This window comes from Budorcas taxicolor, chromosome 2 (genome assembly GCF_023091745.1).
Source record: "Budorcas taxicolor isolate Tak-1 chromosome 2, Takin1.1, whole genome shotgun sequence".
Lineage (NCBI taxonomy): Eukaryota > Metazoa > Chordata > Mammalia > Artiodactyla > Bovidae > Budorcas > Budorcas taxicolor.
The window spans coordinates 49,677,920-49,691,163 of NC_068911.1; positions in this window are offsets into that span (position 1 = coordinate 49,677,920).

Below are 13,244 nucleotides of genomic sequence, written 5' to 3' on the forward strand. Positions count from 1 at the left end.
CAAAGGCTTTGGCATAGTCAATAAAGCAGAAATAGGTGTTTTTCTGGAACTCTCTTGCTTTTTCCATGATCCAGCGGATGTTGGCAACTTGATCTCTGGTTCCTCTGCCTTTTATAAAACCAGCTTGAACATCTGGAAGTTCACGGCTCACGTACTGCTGAAGGCTGGCTTGGAGAATTTTGAGCATGACTTTACTAGAGTGTGAGATGAGTGCAATTGTGCGGTAGTTTGAACAATCTTTGGCATTGCCTTTCTTTGGGATTGGAATGAAAATTGACCTTTTCCAGTCCTGTGGCCACTACTGAGTTTTCCAAATTTGCTGGCATACTGAGTGCAGCACTTTCATAGCATCATCTTTCAGGATTTGAAATAGCCCAACTGGAATTCCATCACCTCCACTAGCTTTGTTCGTAGTGATGCTTTCTAAGGCCCACTTGACTCTGCATTCCAGGATGTCTGGCTCTAGGTGAGTGATCACACTATCATGGTTATCTGGGTCGTGAAGATCTTTTTTGTACAGTTCTTCTGTGTATTCTTGCCACCTCTTCTTAATATCTTCTGCTTCTGTTAGGTCCATACCATTTCTGTCCTTTATTGAGCCCACCTTTGCATGAAATGTTTCCCTGGTGTCTCTAATTTTCTTGAAGAGATCTCTAGTCTTTCCCATTCTGTTGTTTTCCTCTATTTCTTTGCTTTGATTGCTGAGGAAGTCTTTCTCTTCTCTCCTTAATGGTGAAAGACAATGCTTTCCTCCCAGTATTAGGATATAAGGAACAAGTCAAGGATATCCATCTTTACCACTGCTGCTCAGCATAGAACTAGAAGATCTAGCCAAGGGAACATGCCAAAAAAAAAAGAGCATTACACCACTGTGCTGGAGTAATGGGATATCAATATCAATGCAACAGTTCACGTTTTTTGCAAAAATTAACTTAAAATGGATTGTAGATTTAAACATAAAGCTATCACTTTTTAGAAGATGATATAGGGGGATATATTCGAGACTAAGGTTTTGGTGAAGAGTAGTTAAATATAACACCAAAAATGTAATTTCTGAAAGAAAAAAAGTATAAATTTAACTTCAAAATTAAAAGTCTTTGTTAAGGGACTTTCTTGGTGATCCAGTGGTTTAGAATCTGCCTTTGAATTCAAGGGGCTGGAGTTCAATCCCTGGTCAGGGAACTAAGATCACACATGCGTGTGTGCTAAGTTGGTTTAGTCAGGTCTGACTCTTTGCAACCCTGTGGATGGTAGCCCACCAGGCTCCTCTGTCCATGGAATTCTCCAGGAATCCTGGAGTGGGTTGCCATGCCCTTTTCCAGAGGATCTTCCCGAGCCAGGGATCGCACCTGCATCTCTGAAGCCTCCTGCATTGCAGGTGGATTCTCTACCACTAGTGACACCTGGGACGCCCCTAAGATCTCACACACACAGCTAAGCTTGTGCACCACAGCTGCTGAGCCGGTGCTCTCTAGAGCGTGAGTGCCACAGCTAGAGAGAAGCACACAGACTACAGACAGAGGAGCCTGCGCACCACAACGAACGCCCCGGGTGCTGCAGCCAAGGCCTGACACAGCCAAACAAACACATATGAAAGACTTAACAAAAACCCTTTACGTGGAGGAAAAGACAGACTGGACCGTGGGAAACATTTACTGACCACATGTCCGACAACAGACAGTGATCCAGAACACATACAAAGCTCTCAAAAGTCAACAGTATAAAAATACGCAATCTGGTTAGAAAACAGGTAGATGTCAAGAGATGTTCCACGGAAGGGGATATACAGATGGTTGAGAAACACTGAAAAGATGTTAACATGTTTAGCCATCAGGCAGACGCGAATGAAGACTGTGATGAGCTATTTAGTTGCTTAGTTCAGTCGCTCAGTCGTGTCTGACTCTTTACAACCTCCATGGACTGCAGCATGCCAGACTTCCCTGTCCGTCACCAACTTCCGAAGCTTGTTCAAAGTCATGTCCATCGAGTCGGTGATGCCATCCAACCATCTCATCCTCTGTCGTCCCCTTCTCCTCCTGCCTTCAGTCTTAGCATCAGGGTCTTTTCCAAAGAGTCAGTTTTTCCCATCAGTTGGCCAAAGTATTGGAGCTTTTAGTATACTCCAATCAGAATGTCTAAAATGCAAAAACAGGACTTTGCTGGTGCTACAGTAGATAAGAATCCATCTGCCAATGCAGGGGACACGAGTTTAATCCCTGGTCTGGAAAGACCCCACCTGCTCCAGAGCAACTAAGCCAAGCCCAGGTGCCACAGCTACTGAGTCTGGCAGCCTCAAGTCCACGCTCTGCCACAAGGGAAGCCCCGCAGTGAGAAGCCCGTGCACCGGAATTAGAGAGGAGCACCTACTCTCCACAACTGAAAAAGCCTGCACACAGCAGGGAAGACCCAGTGCAGCTAAAAATGAAATAATTAATTAATTAATTAAAAAAAGAAAAATAATAACACCAAATGCTGGCAAAGGTGCAGAAAGCCTTGATCTTGCATACTTTGTTGGTAGGCAGGTACAATGGAACAGCTACTCTGGAAAATAGTTTGGTGTTTTCTAAAAAACCACAAATATTCTTATCATATGACTTGTCAATTGCACACCTAGCTATCAACACTTTGGGATAAATACCAGAAAAATAAAATTTATGTTCATGCGAAAACATGTACACAATTGTTCATAGCAGCTTATTTGTAGTCGTCACAAACTGGAGTCAACCCAGATGGCCCTTAATAAGAGAAACCCTAAGAGAGGTGTGGTATGTCCATCCGCATCATGGAATACTCCTTGGTAACACCGAAGAATGATGGAGGTAATAAGCCCATCTCAACACATCACATCCTCTGTAATTCCATTTATATAGCATTCTTGAAATGACAATATCATGAAACTGGATGATGGTTAGTGGTTGCCAGAGTGGAGGAGTGTGATGGGAGGGTGTGATCAGGATGGGACAGAATCAGGGAGGACTCTGTGGGCTGGAATCATCCTGCATCCTGACCACGGTGATAGTTACTGTGAATCTACATGTGTGATGAAATGGCAGAGAACGATACCCATATATACAGACTCTTGAGAGTCCCTTGGAGATCAAACCAGCCAATTCTAAAGGAAATCAGGCCTGAATATTCATCAGAAGTACTGATGGTGAAGCTAAAGCTCCAATACTTTGGCCACCTTATGTGAAGAACTGACTCATTGTAAAAGACCCTGGTGCTGGGAAAGATTGAAGGCAGGAGGAGAAGGGGATGACAGAGGAGGAGATGGTTGGATGGCATCACCGACTTGAAGGGCATGAGCTTGAACAAGCTCTGGGAGTTGGTGATGGACAGGGAAGCCTGGCGTGCTGCAGTCCATGGGGTCGCAAAGAGTCGGACACGACTGAGTGACTCAACTGAACTGAGCTGATACACGTATATTGGACCAAAGGCAGATTCCTGGTTTCATAGTGGATCACAGTTAGATATCACTGGGGGGAAATGGGGTGAAGGGCACATGGGATCTCAGCTACTTTGTCACTTTCTGTGAAGTTGTTATTGTTTCAAAATTAAAAGTAAAGAGTAATGGCCTAGGGGCTTCCCTGATGGTTCAGTAGTGAAGAATCTGCTTGTCAATGCAGGAAACAGGGGTTTAATCCCTGGTCGGGGAAGATCCCACACGCTGTGGAACAGCTAAAGCCATGGGCCACAACTACTGAGCCTGTGCTCTGGAGCCTGGGGGCTGCGACTCCTGAGCCCACGTGCTGCACCTTCTGAAGCCTGCACATCCTAAATCTCCTGCTCCGCAACGAGAGAAGCCCGAGGACCTCAACTAGAGGGTAATCCCCATTCGCCACGACTAGAGAAAAGTACACACAGCGATGAAAACCCAGCACAGCCCAAAATAAATAAGCAAATTTTAAAAATGGTTTTCTGAAAAACAGTAGTGACCGGTAGGGAAAACAAATCTCAAACACAGCTGACATATATATATATAAGTGTGCATATATAAATATGTATGTATATTACTGATTCACTCTGCTACCTGAAACTAATACACATTGTAAAGCAAAAGTATACTCTGATAAAAAATTTTTTTAATTAAGGAAAAAAATAAAAGTAAAGAAAAAATGATGGTAAAATAAAATCTTCAGAAAAAAGTTGTTAGGATGGAACGTATTAGGGCCCACCACCCCAAAGGGAGGATCGCGGAGATGGAGTGGCGGGGCTGGGATAGTCTCAGTGGGCGCAGGCACAGTGTGGTTGCCTGGCGGGCGCACTGATGCAGTCAACCGTGCTCGCCCCAAGGGAGAGTACCATCTTGACAAAAGAGTCTGGGTAATATAACACCCTGTCTTCTGCCTCCCAGTCTGCTCTGCTTCTCCCAAGCACGGAGTGCACCAGTGCTGTTGGACACGGTGATGAATAAGGCGGAGGCCTCCTCCTCAGAGGGACCGATAAGACGGCGGAAGAAGAGCTATGGAGCATCAGAACGCAGATGCTGGCCCAGCTGGCAGACCTGGGGAGGCATCCTGGGTGGCAGGAGTCTTGAATTGGCTCTAGAACGATGAGCTGGAACCAGTGAGGCAAAGAAGGGGCTTCTGGTTAGAAAGGACAGCTGGGGCCGAGCCCTGGAGGTGAGAGTTGGTGGAAAGGGCTGGGCATGCAGGAAAAGAAGGTGCGGAGGCAGGTGGGGGCTGAGCCTCCAGGGCGCTGTGTATTAATCTAAGGGATTTGCAATTTATTCTGCAGTCTCTGGGGAGGCAGTAAAGGACAGGAGAATGGCACGATCTTATGAATAATTCAGAAAACAATCTCCCTGGGCAGTGGAGAGCGCAGCCTGGAGGGCGGAAAGGCCAAGCCAGAGGACAGTGCAGGTGAAAGGTGGGGACCCTGGAGGAGGGCAGGCTATGGGCACCAGGTGGAGGGATCAAAGGGAGACAGACCTAGGGGCTGCGTAGATGCAACGTAGATACCATGGTTCCAGAGCCCAGGCCAGGCCCCCTCCAAGAATGCCTGGAACTCAGCTTCCTCAGGTCTGCCAAACTGTCCCCGCCTGGACCCTGGGGCAGGGTGGACCCAGCCCTGGGCTACCTCATAGCCTCCTCTGAGCTGCTGGGCCAGGAGTCTGCTCACTGCTTGGGAATGTCTTAGTTTCTGCAGATGACTTGCACGGGGTCAGAGCTTTTAGAGTGGATCCAGCAAGATGCTTGCTGCTGGGACTTCCACTCCCGCGCCTCTAGGAACTACAGTGCTTCCAAGGGTGTGTGTACTCTTGTTAGGGTTTCTTTCCCACCTGTAGCAATTTTGGCAACAGTCCTTTATAATGTCACAGATGATCGTCTCCTGTGGGTACTTTATAGGGTGTGGTTTGTCTCCTTCCAGCCTGAAGATTCCCTGTGGGCAGGGACCTGTGGGCAGGGACCTGTGGGCAGGATTCTCCTCTCTGTGAACCCCTAGCAACCAGGGCCTGCTGGCTCAGTGTTGGCTGAGCACTGACTGGAGATTTCACTGCTTGGGAGGCTGAACCCTCTGTCAGCAGCCTTTGTTTCTACACTTAGAGGTAGGCTGTGCTGCGGCCGTATTAGGCTATAAAAAACACCTCCCAGCTTCATGTTTACAGTGGGGCTCATGTAAACTGTATTATATGTGTGTGTGTGTGTGTGTGTGTGTATACACACAGGATAGTGTTTGGAACGCTAACCATTGCTTCTTTCATCAACAATTTCTGTTACCCGCTACCTTCCCTGGTTCAAACGGATGAGTTTTCATCGCCTTAAGGAATGGATCAAACTCTTCGCTTTTGACTTTTACTAAAAAAAATTATTTATTTTGTTGAAGTGTAGTTGATTTACAAATATTATGTTAATTTCTGTTGTATTAATGCCACAAAGTGATTCAGTTATACATATAAATAGATTCTTTTTCACGTTCCTTCCCATTATGGTTTATCACAGGATATTGAATACAGTTCGCTGTGCAATGCAGCAGGACCTTGTTGATTAGTATTCTCTCTATATAATAGCTTCCATCTGCTGATTCCAAACGCCCACTCCATCCTTCCACCCCTTGACAGCCGCAAGCCTGTTCTCTGTGTCTGTGTCTGTCTCTGTGTCATGGATAAACTCATTTGTGTCACTTCTTAGACTCCATATGGTCTGAGGGACGTCGTAAGGCATTTGTCTCTTTTGTTCTTATTTCATTTAGTATGGTAATCTCCAGGTCCACCCGTGTTGCTACAAATGGCATTATTCCATTCTTTTTTACGCCTGGCTAGTATTCCATTGCATATCTTCTTTATCCATTCATCTGTTGATGAACATTTAGGCTGTTGGCTTTTGACTTTTAAAAGTCTGGACCTGTTTATAAGCCAGTAGACTTGGAATGGTACCGGATGAAATAGGCTAGAGCAAGCGTTCCTCCTGTCAGATCAGAGAGCTAATCTGAAGGTGAGATTGTGGAGGATCAGAGGAGAACATGGCTGCATCTAGGTTCTGAAAGAGGCCCTGACCCTGCTGCCAGGACCCATCTGCGGGGACAGTGAAGCTGACAGAAAGCCACGTTCGGGAGAATCGAGAGCAGAAGACACCTTGCCCAGAGTCCCTCAGCTGTCACACGTAAGGCAGGAGAAACCTGCGCGTCCTGTCTGGGCAGCGGGCCCCAGGGAAGCTTCGGAAGGTTCTGCATGGCCCCAGCATGGAGGAAGAGGCAAAGCAAATCCTTAGGTCTGCCCCAGAGGTTGCCAAAGCCAGGCATCCTGAAATCCAGTCACAAGAGGAGGGGGCTGCTTCTCTCATGCCCTGGAACAGACCCATGATGCAGGTGGGTGGGCGCCACAAGGACCCCCAGCTGGAGAGAAGGGAAGGAACGCCATGCTAGGGTGTGGAAGCAGCCGTAGGACATGTGTGAGGACCAGAGCTTCGTGTATCTGGAGACTGGCCAGGGAACGTGCCGGGGAAAGAAGGGTTGGGAGAGAAGAGTAAAGGATGTTGGTTCTTTCTTGCACATCCAGGACTGTGGATGAAAATCTGTCCCTACTACCTTTGAATGCACTTCTTTTCTGGCATTTTTTAATTTAAGAAAGCATTGTTGTGTTTGGGGGGCAGAACCCATTGAATTGGACATTGTCAGATGTTTACTTAGAATGAACAAAAACTATTATTATGTTCTGTGTCCTATTCTGTAAAATATAAAATGCAAGAAACATGATTTCATTGCAAGAGTGGCGCCGGCCACCTGCATCCTCTGAATGTGCATCACTGTCTGTCCACCACACCCCTACCCCCAGAGGTCCACCAGTGAGAGCTCGGCCGTGTCCCCGGTGCTTCCACCAGCTCCCGGGGGCCAGGAACCAGGCTGCAGTGGTAGAAGCTGGCTTTAGAAGCAATACAGATCAGGAGGAAATAAGTCACTTACACACAGTCAAAGACGTATAACCAAAAGCAAATGCGACGTACTTAATGAAGCAAAGGTCAGTAAGGGAAAGAGAGGAGGTGACAAGGGCGGGGCATATGTTGAAAGACAAAAAAAGTAGAGGACTTTGAATAAATGCTGCCTGCCCACTGATGAGCCATCAGCTCCAGGTAGGTCTCTGCCCTTCGGTGCTAAGCACCTTTCCTGAACTTGGGGATAGGGGGATGGTGCCCAGGGCCAACTGCAGTGGCCACATCCCGGTTATATATGCTGAGTGACTGATCTGTACTCTGCTGATGGAGGGCATTGGAGGTCAGAGCTCCTTAAATCTAGTCTCAGGAATCTCAGTTGGAGGCCATGGTTCTCAGCCTGGGCATCAGGTCCACTCAAAGGCAACCACAATTCACGCAGGCGTTGTCACTTCTTGGTGTTTGAGCAAGAAATGATTCTTCCCTCCAAAGAACATAACCTCTTCTAGCTCTGGTCAGCACCATGACCAGGAGGAGCACAGTGGATGTTAACTGTGTTAGTGAAGAGTCAGGTCCCAGAGAGCCTTTCATTCACTATTACAGAAAGACATTTTGGGGGTGGGGTGGGTGCCCAGGTGGTGCTAGTGGTGTAGAACCTGCCTGCCAGCGCAGGAAACATAAGAGATGCAGGTTCGATCCCTGGGCTGGGAAAATTATTTGGAGGAGGGCATGGCAACCCACTGCAGTATTCTTGCCTGGAGAATCCCATGGACACAGAGCCTGGCAGGCTACAGTCCATGGGGTTGCAAAGAATCGGACATGACTGAAGTGACTTAGCACGCATGCATGCTAGGTGTGTGGGGAAGGCAAGCACAGGATTCTGGGGAGTTTGGAGGCAAGTCACTTAACCTTGCCTGGGTTCAACGGGTGGAAGAAGGCTCCCTGGAGGAGGTGACATATGAGCTGGTACTGAAGGGTGAAGAGGGGTTGTCAGGTAGCCAGGTGAGGAAACGAGGGCAGCAGTATTGGGTCTGTGAGTACAGGTCCTCAGGAAGGACACATTCAGAGCCCCAGGGCATGTTGGAGCTTGCATGGGCATAGTTGGGTGAGCAGGGCAACTGCTCTCCACGCAGGTGTTTGCATCCAGGACTCACAGGGTGAACCACGCAGCTGTGCCCACAATTAGCTTTCAGGCATAAACAATGAACCTGAGTAGAAGAAGAGGTAGGAGGAAAAGAAAGGAAGAGAAAGGAAAATTCGCTATGAGAAAAGGAGGAGAAATCTGATACGAGGGAAGAAATGGTTCTGGGGAGAGTTCCGGATGCCTCACTTTCTCATGAACGTTTGGTGTTGTCAGTCATTTTAGTTTTAGCCATTTTGGGGAGTGCGTAGTGTTAGCTTATTATGGTTTTAATTTGCATTTCCCTAAGGACTAATGCAGGCTTCCCTGGTGGCTCAGATGGTAAAGCATCCGCCTGCAATGCAGGAGACCTGGGTTTGATCCCTGGGTTGGGAAGATCCCCTGGAGAAGGGCATGACAACCCACTCCAGCATTCTTGCCTGGAGAATCCCCATGGACAGAGGAGCCTAGTGGGCTATAGTCTATGGGGTTGCAAAGAGTCAGACATGACTGAGCGACTAAGCATGGCCCACAGCAAGGACTAATGAGGCTTAGCATCTTCTCTTGTGCCCATTGCCACCTTCTGTAGCCAAAGATTTCTTCAAATCATTTGCCCTTTTCTCTATGGTTTTTATTTTTTTTAATAAAATGGATTGTTTGTCTTCTTGTCATTGAGTTACAATAATTATTTATATATTCTGGATCCAAGTCCTTTGTTAGATATATGTATCACGAGTAGCTTTATCGGAGGAGATTACTTCTTCATTTTCATAATGGTATCTTTAGAAGAAAATACTTTTTAAATTTTGAAGAAATTCTATTTATCAATTTTTAATGGTAGCTTAATATTCAAAATATACTGCAATTTTAGAAATTAACTTATTTAACCAACCCACATTTGGACATTTAGGCTGGCTCTAACTTTTCACGATTTTTCTTGTAAGGAATGTCATTATATGTATAACTGTTCCAAGGGTAGTGCAGATGCATTTTCTGGTGCCAGCTTCTGTGAGGTTTCTGTTACACACTACTGAAGGGTTCCTCGTATGCTGTCAGTGAAGCCCAGTTTCGAGGAACTGTCCCGTCTTCTTAGTATTCCTTCCCATAGCATGCTAGCTTGTTTATCGATAAATGAATCTTTAGAAATGCTTAAAAACATACATGTGCAATCTTGTCACAACACTTTGTCTAGTAAAACTCTTTCCCACCAAAGACAATTATAACAAATTTCCAATAAATATTTCCAAAGGCTAGTATCTTACTTTTAAAGGAACTCAGCCATGATTCACTGAAGTATTGCTGGGCCAAGGGCTGTTTGCTTTCCTGCACCTCGCTTACCCATCTGTAAAGCTGGCAAAAGTCAGCCGACTGTGTGTCACTAGCAAGAAAGAAAGAAAAGAAAGTGAAGTTGCTCAGTCATGTCCGACTCTTTGCAACCCCATAGGCTGTAGCCTACCAGGCTCCTCCGTCCATGGGATTTTCCAGGCAAGAGTACTGGAGTGGGTTGCCATTTCCTTCTCCAGAGGATCTTCCCGACCCAGGGATCAAACCCGGGTCTCCCACATTGTAGACAGACGCTTTACCATCTGAGCCACCAGGGAAGCCTGTTACTAACAAAGAGGGCCCCAAACCAGAGCCCCTGTTCCTGACCCTCAGGACAGGATGTCATGACAGTAACCACTGGCCGAGGCCACTAAGTCTTGGGCAGGGACAGCTAATCCTCAGCAATGACCTTGCCTCTTGCTATTTTTGTTTCATTTATTTATTTAAAAATTTTTTATTATTTATTTGGCTCTGCTGGGTCTTAGTTGCAGCATGCAGGATCTTTAGTGTGGCATGTGGGGTCTAGCTAATTGAACCTGGGTCCCCTGCATTGGGAGCATGGAGTCTTAGCCTCTGGACCACCAGGGAAGTCCCTATTGCTTCGTTTAAAAGGAGCAGGCTCAAGGTCAGTCACACCACTAATAGTAACAGAGCTGGGTCTTCTGGCCCCGAAGCCTATGCTGTTTGCCATCATCTTCTTAGGCTCTTTATTACCTTCAGCCACACCAAAGGCCACAGGCGGTCAACAAAAGTTTCAAGACACTGGGGAGGAACACAAAGAAGTCAGTTATCTTAAAGTTTTTTTTTCTCTTGGAGACTTCATTTGCCTGTGGCCAAAGGGAGTGAGCATTTTTGCTGGAAGTCTTGAAGAGATCCTTGGGTTGGTGGGTGGCTTGATGACTGACCTGCTCCCCAGCCCCTCCTGCAGGCCCTGGTTGGACCGGATGAAGAACTAGATCTGACCATCTGGGTCAGTAGGTTTGGAAGCCAGGACGTTGGGCCTGAAGACAGCTCTCCTTTCAGAAGGCCCCCTGGAGGGCTGCCCTCCCATCTGTGTAAAAGTCTCCTGCAAGACCCGTCCATTCTCCTGCACCCATCCACCACCCAGGAAGGGACATTTGTAGAGAAGGGAGGAATGAAAGGGCATGAGCACTGAGGACCAGCATGTGAATGGCACGTCCTGAGCCTCTTGCCACCTGTATTCTGAAAGTCTACCCTGTAACTTGGGCTTCCCTTGTGGCTCAGCTGGTAAAGAATCCGCCTGCAATGTGGGAGACCTGGGTTTGATCCCTGGGTTGGGAGGATCCCCTGGAGAAGGGAAAGGTACCCACTCCAGTACTCTGGTCTGGAGAATTCCATGGATTGTATAATCCATGGGGTCACAAAGAGCTGGACACGACTGAGCGACTTTCACTTTCACCTTGTAACGAGGAACGTGGACATCCCAATTTGCCCAGGACAGTCCTGGTTTAGGCCTAATGCCATTTAGGCCAGTGTCATTATTTTTTTTCCCCACTTTCACTCAAAACTATACAAGTTTGGTCATTTCATCTTAATTCAGATGAGCTCAAGGGAAACTCTACATCCAGGATACTTATAGCATTAGGGACTCATTGGGTTGTCTCTCAGAAGGATATTATTTTGATAACAATATATCAGTCATGACAGTTCCAGGTGCCTTCATGTTGGCTTTAGCAAGAAAAAAGTGCATTGGTTTGCTTAGTTGGACAGTGGGAGGTGGGAGTGGGCAGGATTGAAGCCATGTACTCCAACAATATTGGTATATCTGTCTCTCTGTCTCTGCTTCTCTGTCTCCATCTCTCCAGTTCTCAACTCTTGACTATATTTCCTAGGCTGGCTCTTTCACACGGTGAGCAAGCTGACTTCTGGAAGCTCCACACTCATGCCTCGTGTCTTCTTAGCAAAACCAGCAGAAAGAGGAACTTCTGTGTCTTACAGGGATACACACCGATGAGGCCAGGGAAGACTCTTGCTGGCTCTGCTGGGCTCATGTGCTCATGTCTGAGCCAATCGTGTGGCCTGGGTGAATGGCCCGTTTGGAGTATGTACTCATCCTGGTACAAGGGACAAGACAGCATCAAGCCACACCAAACAAGGAAGGACATCCTAAGGATGAAGGACAATAGCCAGGCAGAGTAAATTTACAGCATCTGCTAGTCACTACATAGAATCACCATTTACAGAGTTGCTTCTCACACTCCAGGGGCTTTATATCTATTGTTCTCTGTTTGTACAATAATCTACAGAGTGTAATATACCTCCCATAATGCAGATAGCATTGGAACAGTGTATATGACATACCCAAGAGGTGAACTGTGGAGCTGACCTCCGACTCCAGGGCTGACCAGCCCTCCCACCACATCATGGTGACATTGTATATGTGAGAAGGGGTGAGGATAATTTGAGTCAGGGGACCCTTCTTGGACACTATGTCACATATATGCTGTCCAGAAATAATGCTTCTGGAAATACGTATCCCCTCTGGTTCTGCCTGTAGACTCTTCTGCATGCTCCCTGTCTCTCTAAAAGATGAAGCTTGCTGTTCCAGGAAGAAGTAAGAAGATGTTTTGTTCCCAGTTCTGAAGAAGGCCAGGTGCCAGGTGATCCCAGCACAGGACCCAGCAACCATGTGCCTTCAGGCGAAGCTGTCTTCTCCAGGCCTCCACCTGAAAGGGAACAGCGAAAAGTCCTACTGCTGTTGAACACAGGATTCCTGTAACAGTCAAATGAGTCTAAACAACAAGTCTTGCTTTGTAAGACAGAACGATGCTGGTGATGACGACAGTCACAGTGCCAGCTCAAGCCTCTTACTTGATTTTTGGAGGATAGAAGGAAAATATCTCGTGGTGCTTTTTCTCCAAGGGACAGGAGGACTGACCTTTGCCCCAGTTTGAGTCTTTCATGGTTTAAAAAATAATTTCCCCAGGTATCACCATTCAGCCATGCAGACCAGCAGGTATGGAACACATTCCACAACATTGTGGTTTCCCAACCAGGGAACACTGTCCTCATTTCAATTTGTGTTTTTAATAGCATTTCTTCACGATTGTGAAAGTCGCTCATTCATGTCTGATTCTCTGCAACTCTTGAATTCTCCATGCCAGAATACTGGAATGGCTAGCCTTTCCCTTCTCCAAGGGATTTCCCAAGCCAGGGATCGAACCCAGGTCTCCCACATTGCAGGCAGATTCTTTACTGTCTGAGCCACTAGGGAAGCCCAGGAATACTGGAGTGGGTAGCCTATCCTTTCTCCAGCGGATTTTCCTGACCCAGGAATCGAACAAGGGTCTCCTGCATTGCAGGGACGTAACTCATTTACCAACTGAGTTATCAGCTATCCCTGATGATTTTGATGATTACAATAATAGTACATGAACAAAATTTGCAAAATAAAAAAGGAAGAAGAGAGAGAG